Raw genomic sequence first — 10,857 nt, 5'->3', positions numbered from 1 at the left:
TGAGCAGAGGTAAGGGGAACTGAGCCCACTTCCCTTTCCATGTTACTCTTCTGCTCTTAAACTTTCTCTACAGGTGTCTGAAAAGATGGTAAAATATTTTCCTGGCTTTCAGAGTACTGTGATTTGGGCAGCAAATAAGCCCCAAAAATCAGAATAATGAAAGGAAAAGGCCATAGAACTTCCTGCCTCATCAGATTGGTAGTCCTTCAGTGTTCCCTTGCTAGTTTAATACTGTACATGTGGGTTTGAAAATCGTATTTCCAGGTGTGGGTTAGGAACCAGCTGTTGTGATGTCTCTGCTTTACTGGACATTCAGTACTCAGCCAAACTCTTCTCCCTTTGACTTAAACTGGAATGATTCCATTACGTCTTCTCGCACTGTTGTCACATTACAGGCCACTTCCTTTGCTTGTGTGTAATAAAATGCTCTCTATTACCTCTGTTACTTAGAGATGGCATGAACAGAATTGCTCGATTCTTTTTTCAAGTGTGATTTAAGGAAAGCAGAACTAACTGAAAGACTAGACTGGCATTCAAAATGTCTCAAACATTGTGAGTTTGGAGCATTTAAAGCATTTTGCCTGGTTGTGCTATTAACATTTATTCAGCCTCCTGTTTGAAAAGGATAAGTAATTAAACACTGGTACTTTTCAAACTATCACTCAAATGGATAACCAAGAAAAAAAACACATAGACACCGAGGTCCTCCCTGTGTTTTGTGGTCCTCTTTCCTCCTTTGTAGAATAAAAAATAACAAACGCACCCCCAGCAGAGACCAGATGGCTCTTCCACTGCACTCTGGTACACACCCCTGTCGTCCGTGTCCATGAGAAACGCGACCTGTAAAGCAGTAGTTGGCGTGTGCCTTGCTTTGAGGAGAAATTAATCTAGACCTGAATGATGGAAAAGAACTCAGCAGCTTCTTCCCGCGCCTCCGAGGCTGTACTAGGGCTAAGCGCAACCCTCCCTATTCTTGCTCCCAGCGCCCCCACTGCACCTCTCATGGCTTCATGCCGCTTGTTCTGTGCGAAGGGGCTGTAGGAGCCACCCCTACTGCTCACCACGCGGGGTCAACAGGTGCTACCCGCTGCGCGGCGGCCCCCGGCCTACAGCCCCCACAGCGCTCCGCGCCGCCGCCCGGATGCCGCGCGTGCGCCGCAGCGCCCTCCGGAGCGGCGTGTGGGGGCCGCCGGGTCGGGGTCGAGCGCCCGTCCTGTGGGGACAGCGCGGCGGGCAGGCGGTGCTGGGGACATCTCTTACGAGAGCAGGTCAGTGTCGGCGGAGCTGCCGCGGCCCGGCCGGCGATGGCGAGCAGCGCTAGGCGTGGGGGGAAGGGGAGGTCTCCTGCTCGCGGGCAGGAGGTCTTGGCGGGCCGCCCCTCGTCCTCTGGGACTGCCACCTCCGCTCCTCCTCATTAATGGGCGCGCCAGCCGTGGCGTGCCCGCACACACCTCCCCCACCTCCCCCGGCACCCGACCCCTCCCCTCCCTTACTCTTTGCGGTGCCCCTTGAGGGGAGGGGACTGAAGCCGGTGGGGCGGCCCTGTTCCCGGGGCTGTGGGGGGGGGGGCAAGGGGTGCGCTCCCTAGGCCACTTGCGGGCAGCGGTGAGGGAAAGGGAGGAATCCCCTCCCTCCCCATCCCTGAGCAGGCTGCCGCTCACCTGCTGCGCTGACGCAGGGTCTGGGCTCTGGCGAGTGACTCATTTTGTGCACAGCTCCTTCGTCAGGCTCCCTTGGGCAGGCTGGGGTACGTTTTCCCTCTGGGCGTACTCTGCCTGCTCCCCGCTTCCCCCCAGGCTTTGCTCTCTCCCTCCCCCAGCCGCTCCTGCGCCTTCCTGCTCCTCGGGATATGCCTCTCCCGTAACCTGCCTCTTTTCTCCGTGGCTCTGGGTCTCAGGTGGTCTTCTCCATCCAGCTCTGCCAGCCTCATCTGCCTTGCACGCCTGCGTCTTTTCGGAGGTGCCCCCGGGGTGAGACAGCCTGTCTCCTGTCTGGCTGGGAGGAAGGAACAGACACGAAACAGATGGAAATATGGCAGTGTCCTCTAGGCAGTGGGCATAAACAGAGACTCTGCAGGCCCTGTGATGTCAGCTGTAGTAAATGTTAAAAGGAAGTTGAGAGACAAATTGAGTTCCTCGTACTTGGTGATGTAAATTCAGGGCAGGAAAGAACCGCCGTGACAAGGATTTAAATCACTTTGCAGGCGGTGGCTGTGGGCTCGGGGACAGCTGCTGTCTCTTCACAGAGCTGGTAAGGGTGACTGAGGAAAATTCTCTTACCTGTTGCTGCTGGGTTTCCTAATGTTTTGAGTGATGCCTGAATTTAGGCAGGTACTTCAGTTCTAAGCAGGCAGATTTTAGTGTTGGTGTGGGGTTTTTTTTATGTGATGTCATAGCTTCCTACTTCATGGTGTCACAGTCTTCATTATTCTGTATGGCTTGCTGCAAACATTTGGGAGGGAGAGTGGTGGGAATAAAGTAGTAAAAGGCTTTCCTTGAGGAAATGGGTGATCCTTTATTGCTGTTTCTAGTATTGCTGGAGTTAAGAATAGTAGATGTTCAGAAGTGAGAGGTGGGATCTCAAAATCACTCATGAAGGAACTACCAGACTAGCAGGAGTGGGGCACTGCTGTGCTTTTTTTCTGATCGGAATATAGTTGCTTTCTGGATAATCTGAATTCTAGAGCAGTTTTTCAGCTGCTACAGAGTCTGGAGTGGCATGTTGGAAATAAAAAGTCACTGGAATAAAGATGTATTTCATTATTTCTGGAATAGCTTGCTCTGTGTGTGGCTTTCCTGACGCTGAAACAAAGGTCAGATTCCTCTCCTGGAGAACTCATGAAGTAAATAGGAAGGAAGGATGTGACAGGAGGCATGACATGTAATTAAACAGGTTTGGTTGGGGACTGTTTGCATCATGTTAATATAAACGTACGTTAATTATGTATTTAACAGATTTAAATAGCAGATGCCACCTTCCTTAATTGCTGTTTAGGATAATGTTTTGATACTGTGTAATCTTGGTCATCTCAGGGTGGTGTCATTCATAGTGACTCTTCCTCAGAAGAAGGGTGAAGGGGGCAGCAGAGAGGCAGGACATATTTCTGGGGGAACTATGTCCTGATAGGGTGATGATAGAGTTAACATCAACTATTGAGGTGAGTGAAGTACTGTTACTGAAATAATTTTCCATTTTTGAGGCCTTTGCTAATGTCATGTAGTTTTTCCCTCTTTGCTGTGCTTTTAACCTGTTGCTTGCTTTCCTGTGGGATGATGTCTTTTACAAATATCAGCATTCTAAAGGACCTACCTTAAATGGTAGGCAATAATCAAAATACGTTTAGCTTTTAAGACTCAACATCTCTTGCCTGAGGTGGCAAGGTAACAGTAGGGATTATTGGTTAAGGGATCTGTATCAGATGAGCTGCCAGTCTCAGTGCCATTCTTAGTGAGTTGGTTGGTTTGTTCCAAAATTGCTTCCCAAGTTCAGTATTTGGGATGCTTTAACAAAGGAGTTGGTGTACTCACCCCTCCCAAGTGATGCTGCATTTGAGGTTGTAACTGTTTTGGAAATGATTGGGATGATATTGTCTTCTGGTTTTTGCAAACTTTTCACCAAAACATAAGAAGGAAACAAAACCTAGAAAAATAAATCCTGCAGAGTATCGCAACTCTTCAAAGTAGTAGTGCTAAAAGTAATGTACCTGGTATTTTGGTGTATGTGGTCCTACAGCTCTTCTGGCTAAAGCAGAGGTGGTCCTAGGTGTTGATCTGGATCACATTGTTGATCCTATATCCTACCCTATAGCCTGCAGCAGTGAGGCAAGATGTGGTAGACAAATAGCTTCATTGTATGTTGTGAGCACAGTGTCCCAAATGTCCCTCAAGAGATGTACAGGTGTTGGTACTTCAGGTTTGTATCCTCAGCAGCACAAAGACATCTTTAAACTTCTTTCTACACCATGTTTCATCACACAGTTGAGATTTTAGATATGTAAAGCTTGCACAGGGTAAGGATCAGAGGATGCTGGAGAAAATCTCACTGGTCAGCTGTGTCACTGTTGACATTGGGTAGGGAAGAGGAGTGTCTTGCCACATCTGTTTTGTCTCTGAGGAAGTCAGCTTATTTTTTTTTTTTTCAACTGGACTGCAACAAGTTGTATCCATAACAAAGCAGTTTTGTTCCTGGCTTAAAAAAAAAAAGCCACAAAACATAGGAGAAATGACAACACACTTGTTTTATGAGATAGGAGAAGATAGGTATTGGTATTATTATGGCTACAAGAACTGTTGTCACTGCCCAGGCAGTGCAGTGTTTCTTGGCTAGGAAGTGCCTGATGATTCAGAGATGAGGGAAAATATCCATAACATGACAGCTCTTTTATTCTAGAGGTGATACCTTCCTGATACCCAGTAACAGGAAACATTAGGGGGATTGTCTTGTTATGTTACAAACGTTAATGACCCATTTTATATTTTGTCTTTTTTTTCTTCCTCTGATTTATCCATGCCTGTAAATTTGTGCAGGAGCAAGACATAAGTAGTCTAACATGACATGCTGGATAAGAGCTTTGCAAACAGTCCTGAGAGGTGTTTTGGGTGTTACTAGCCTCTTCAGAAAGTTGAGTTCTGGAAAAACAGCCCTGAAGGAGAAAAGTCTTGAGTGCTGTGGGATATGCTTCCCTTAAAAAGCTGGTTCTTTAGAGACAAATGAAGTGAAACCTGCTCAGAGTTCGGCTTGGTAAATCTGACAGGGGTTTGCTAATGCTAGAGCAAAGAGTAATACAACAGAGCTACAGGAGAGTGACCTGAAAGTAGCCTTTCTTTCATCTCACCAAGTGAATTGCAAACCCTGGCAGCTAAAACTTTGCAGATCTGTCAGAGACTGTGTCAGGGAAGAGCTGATCTTCAGGTTGTTGTTCCTTTGTCACTGGGAACAGTAAATGAGACCAACCTGGGAATCAAACTTTCACTCTGGGTGAGCCTAAGGGGCTGGATCTGGAGGTGATGTTAAGCCTTGGATGACATGGCTTGTCACTGCTTAGGATGTCATGTAAAAGACTCAAAAATATCTGTTTTTAAATATTTGTCAATAGTGTCTGTCAACCTTTCTTTGCTTGGTACAACCCTACATCTCAAACTGAAACCTTTTCTTTCAGACTTCTGTATAGCAAATGAAACTGGGCAGTTGCCATTACCTTTCACAGATATCTGACAAATAGTTTGCAAACTTGCAGAAGTTCATGCACCAAAAGATAAAAAACTGCTTCTGGAGAGTTTGGGGGGAAGTGAGTTCCTGTAGAGTGCTGCAGAAGTGCTCTGACCCTGCACCATCCATTTACTGTGAAGAAACTGACTCATGGAATAAGTTTGGGGCCCCTTAGACAGTGATCAGAAACCCTTGGATTGTGTTTGTGTAGCAGCGTTTAATGTGTGAGATGGGAGGAGCACTCTGTATTCCCATCACACTTCCTCTCACCACTCAAATAATAGGAGCACCAGGAAAGGGGAAACTCCTCCTCTTCTGATCCCAAGGGTCTTGAGCAACAAGAAGTTCTCCACAGCAGTGTAGTTCATGCTTAGCAGGCAACAAGTATCTGCTGTGTAAGGATAAACCTTTCTGCTTTCCAGAGCTAAAGTGTGGGGAGCTTGTGTTAGCAACACAGGGAATCAGCAGAGCTGCAAGTAAGTTTGGTTGTGGTTTGTTTGGTGGTTTTGTTTTGTTTTTTTTTTCACGAAGCACATGGAGGAAGACTAATATGAGGTGTCCCTGCCCACGGCAGGGGGGTTGGAACTAGATGATCAACCCTGATTGATTCTATGATTCTATGACTTTGTCATCTTCAGATTTTAGAAGAGCTTCAGCCTTTTTAAGCTGTGTACTGAATAAAGGATCAGCTGTCTGCTTTGGAGCTAGATAAATAAAAGGCAGTTCAGCTCTGAAAAGAAAATACAGGTCCACGTGTAGCATATTTGCATTCTACATAAGAGGATAACGGGGAGTGGGTTTTATAGAAGCAAGCTTGACACGTTGAACTACAATCAGGAAGTCCACCTATGGCCTGTCTGTCCAATGTGTAAGCAGTAGGTAACAGGATTCTGTGTTTTCACATCCTTGTTTTCAAAATGAAGTGGATACAAAACTGGAAGTTACTTGTTCTGTTCCTTTTGTATAAACTGGAAATTGTTCAGCAGCTTCAGCTCCGGTGGGGCTCTCTGTCATTACAGCAGGCAGACTTGTTGGACACCGATCAGAGATCAAGCTCTGCCACAGCAAACCTTTCAGTTACATTGCTGCGTGGAGTCGCATTTCCAGTGTGGCCAGGAGTCTCCAAGATGCTTTATGGCCAGAGACACAGAGTTCCACTTTAGTTTTTGTTGTCTCTGTTACATGTTGCTCTCATAGCACTGGAGCACTTGGGAGGAGGCACTTTGCCCCACCACACTCCTGCAGTCAGTTTGTGATACCAGTTAGTGAGTCCTGAGTGATGCTCTGTAGCCATCAGCTCCATTCTTCCTGCCTGCCCATCTAGCTCTGCAAGGCCCTCACACTTTGCTGCTTTTTAGGACTGCTGTAGGCTTTTGTTTTATCTCTAATTTACTTCCTCTGCTAGGAGTAAGTGGTCTGAGGGCCATTGAAGTCCCCCAACTTTTTGAAGTCGTATGGTAGAACGTAAAGGATGAAATGCTAGCTGAGCATCTCCTTCCTGCATTTGTAGTGTAGGGTGTAGTTGCTCAACACCCAAAGGAGTGTGAGGCTGGTTCTGGTTTGTAAGCCTTAAACAGATAGTTTCTGGTGTGACCCAGGTTCACCAGCACCATGTCGACTCCTGAACCAGGAGCTGGTGTATATCAGTGTCTCTTTGTGGGGTTCTGCATCACTTAAAAAGCCAAGGTGTCAGGGTGTGAGTGGCATATATTGTCTGCATCTTGTCTGCCCCTTGGTCAGGTGTGTGGCTGTGCTTTTTGTTCACTTACCCACTCGTTTGTGAAGCTGGAGTTTTCTTCTGACTGTATACATGCAAAGCAAATATTGACTTGTGGGCCTGGTGGCATTTGCAGCTCCAGGATATGGCTTTGCATGACCTTGGGGAGAAACTCATGGGGGAAGGGAAGGGAAGGTGAAGGGCTTCCTGGTGAGAGCTCCTCTTGTGCATTTCATTGAGCAAACCAGGATTTTGATTAGGCAATCAAGCCTTCCCAAGTGTAAGAGGACAGAAATGAACTGCCTGATTCAGTGCGGGGTCTGACTTACGAGGGAGGAAGTCTGTCTAAATGTTAAACTGGATGCGATCTCCGTGGGATCTTAAAAGCTGAGCTGGAAGAGGCTTCTAGAACTACAGTTAGGTGCATGACATCTGGAAGAGTACAGTGGCTTTGCAATTGCTTTTCTCTCTCACAAAACATCTTTTCTTTCCCTTTCCAGAGGACAGATAACAGTGGAAAGCAGCTGGTAATCCAGAAGTGGCAGTGGCATTTACTGTGTGCAGTGTTGCTTCATGTTCAGAGTAAGCATAATGGAAAGAAGAGCTTCTCCCCATGCCACTTACTGTTGTGTATACTGTTCCTTTGACAGTGGATGAAAATAATTCTATGCTTGTTCTGTTCCTCCTGGTGGTATTCACTGGCAGTTCCTGCATGGTTGCTAGTTATAATATTTTCAGCATACAAAAAAAGATTGGATGTGGCACTTAGAGCCATGGTTTAGTTGTCAGGAGGAGTTAGGTATTAGGTAATAGGCTGGACTCGATCTCTCAGGTCTTTTCCAACCTGGTTGATTCTGTGATTCTGTGCTTTGTAAAATGTCTTCTTTTGCTTTTTTGGTAGCTTTTTGGTGTTGTGTTTTGTTTTTTTGCTAAAATCAGCAGGGGAAGAATACTCCTGAGAAGGAGTTTCTGTCCCAAAATAAAGATCCTACTTTAGGAAAGGCTCTGGACAGGGTGATTTCATGCCTAGCACATTCAGGCACTATCACAGCAGGCTTGGGTGGACATCATATGGCAAAAGAGGCCCAGCAAGTGAAACACAGGCAGCAGGAGATTGTTACCTGGTGTTTGTAGGAAGCCAGGTGATAGAAATCTCTCCTGTCACAGCTGTGTGCAAGAGCAAGTGCATCCAGAGGAGGCTTGAAACTGCCAAATGGAAGTAAATTCACAGGTCTCCCTTGCAAACATCCATTTCTAAAGGACACCTTTGCTGGAAAACCTAATTGGATATAATCCTGCATGGTATGTGTTTGCAGCTCTGACAAAGGTGTTGCAGATGGAATGTTTCCAGTAGCTATATCTGATGCTGACTGTGTGCTTCCCTTCCAGCCTTCAGGACTGTGTCCTTCCCCTTCCAGTTTTAGAGTCTGAATTCAACAAATAAAACTACAAATAACAGGCACCATTTAAATTTTACAAAAATTATGTTTCTTTCAAAGTGTGAAGGCTACCTCTTGAGTGACAAGAATTGCCTCATATAGGAAACCTAAATTTGAGGTTAATGCATGGGCAAAAACTTGTTTTAATTTCAAAGTTCTGAGAACTTGAGAGTTGCCTTTAATATTTTTTGGTTCTAATGTGTTTTTTCCTTTGTATCCTTTGCTGTTGCTCATTTCCAGAAGTGTCTGCTAAGTGTCAGCTAAGTTAGCCATAGCAATTTCATGCATGCAGTGTCCCAGGCTTCATGGGAGTCCCTTATGGTATTTGCTGTCTCCTGTCACAGTTTGAGAGTCACTCAGTCAAAGGAAAGTACTTACTGTACCAATCCCATATGCCATATATCCTCCTTCTCCTCCTGGCTTGCACTGGGCAGTGCCTGGCTGTGTCAGGAAACCTTCCTCCCAGTTCCTCTTATGCTTTACTGCAGGAGGAGTGAGTGGGAGTGGGACAGGAAGCAAGGTGGCAAAGGACCACAGGGCTAGTTTAATGGCCTCAGCACCTTCTGTTGGAGACTCCTGGCTCTGTGGGCAGGCCCCAGCACATTGCCTCATCATACAACAGCAGGAGCCTTCTCTTGCTGTGATTCACACTCCTTACCCTGCCCTGGTGCCAGCAGCAAGGTGAGCCTCCTGCTTTCTCTGGGCTCTGTCCCAGATGGCTGCTTGTGGGAAGGTTTCTATGGGAACCAGGGGCCGGAAAAACCTGCCCACCGAGTTCAGTGCTCTAATGGCAGGCAGCAGGCAGAGGAGTGATCTCCAGAGAGGCAAGAGGCCAGCATGTGATGACGTGGACAAGGGAAGGTATTCCCTTCTGCTACAGCAGTGTTGGGATAAGGAGGGAGTTCTGACCTCAGTACTGTCCTGCTCTGCTTCCCAAGCATGGTGGTTAGTTCCCTTCTTATGGAGTCTTTTCTCCTCTATGTGCCTAGCACGCTGGTCTGGCTGCTCCATAGGAGGTTGGTTCAGCAGTGATTGTGTGTGCTGTGAAGGTTAATAATGACCAAGAAGGATCCCTGCGCACAAGCCTGATGCCCTGGGCCTGGATTCAGAGCACGGGTAACAAGGAGCATGGCAGAAGTACCACAGAGCTGAAGTAGTGACTGTGTTCCTAATAGAAGTAATTGGAAACAGGGAGAGAGAAGGTAAGGAGATGGCAGTCTCAGCAGCAGAGCAGCTGTGGTTACAGAGCAGTGATCAACCTGGGGGAAAAAAGTAAAATCAAAGTACACTCAGTGATGTTGGAAGGGAAATAAGTAATGTTAGCAGAGCTACCTGCTCGATGTGCCTACACTGCCCTGAGTGTGCAGGTGCTCATTTTGTAGTTCTTATTGTGTCTTCATTTACTGATGGAATAGTTGGTTCTAAGAGAACAAGTGGGGATAGAGTGATGGGAAGGGTAGAAGAGGGATTACACAACTCATGTGTAAGTGGTTGGCCAGTGCATGTACAATGTTACTTCTCAGAAACAAAAGCTGAACTTTTTGTTGGTTGGTTGGTTGGTTTGTTTGTTTGTTTGTTTTTTTTCCCTGGGAGTTGGTGTCAGAAGATCAGTGTCTACTCAGCCCTGCCAGCCTTTCTCATGCAACTGTTGCAATCTGGGAGGAGGAAGCCTTATGGTTTGTGTTCTCAGACAGATGCATTTTTGCTTTTGCAGTATTTCACAGCTGCTTATCTTGGAGTTCTGTAGCAAGCCACTTTCAGGCTGCAAGTGCTCACTGGAAAGCTCCCTGAAATGTGAAGGCAATATAACCCTGTCCTACTGAGCACTATAAAAAACCTGGACGGGGCCTGCCAGATGAATCCCTGGGGTTCCTTTTAGTGATTTGCAGTCATAAGTAGCTTTATGAAAAGGGGAAGCTGGAAAACCCGTCCCAGATGTAACAATGACAGTTTCTCCCAGATTCTTTCCCGAATAAAGGAGGGGGACTGCTAGATCCATCTCAGCAGTGGCTTTATCTGTTTGGTAGAGGTGGTTCTTGCTGTCTCCCACCCATGGAGTTACAAGGTTGATCTTAAAGTCCAAAATATCTCTTTCCAATTACTGAAGTATTCCACTGTTGTATTGGAAAAACCCTCTAAAAGGCTTCTGTGAACTGATGTCAGGAAAGGAAGGAGGGGAGCTAAGTGGCTGAGTGGGCTGTTTGATCATCTGAGCTCCATCACCACATTTAGCAGAGGAGCCTGGCTCGTTGCAGAGGTACTCGACTGCATGTTGTCCACATCCTAGTCCAGTTCACCACTGAAAATCCCTGCCAGAAGCTTTCCCAGATCCCTTCAGGGAGATGTATTCCATAACCTTTTGCTCTTGTAATGCTACCCCTAAAATCTCTTTCAGGCTTATCTTGAATCTAATGTTCCCCCCTTATGCCCTTTTCACTATTCCATTCCCTTCTCCATGAGCAGTGTATTCAGAGAATTATGTATAGTGTGTTT

The sequence above is a fragment of the Indicator indicator genome, chromosome 14, assembly GCF_027791375.1.
Source record: "Indicator indicator isolate 239-I01 chromosome 14, UM_Iind_1.1, whole genome shotgun sequence".
In the NCBI taxonomy this organism is placed as follows: domain Eukaryota; kingdom Metazoa; phylum Chordata; class Aves; order Piciformes; family Indicatoridae; genus Indicator; species Indicator indicator.
The sequence above is the reverse complement of the archived record's forward strand: the minus strand, read 5'-3'. Positions refer to the sequence as shown.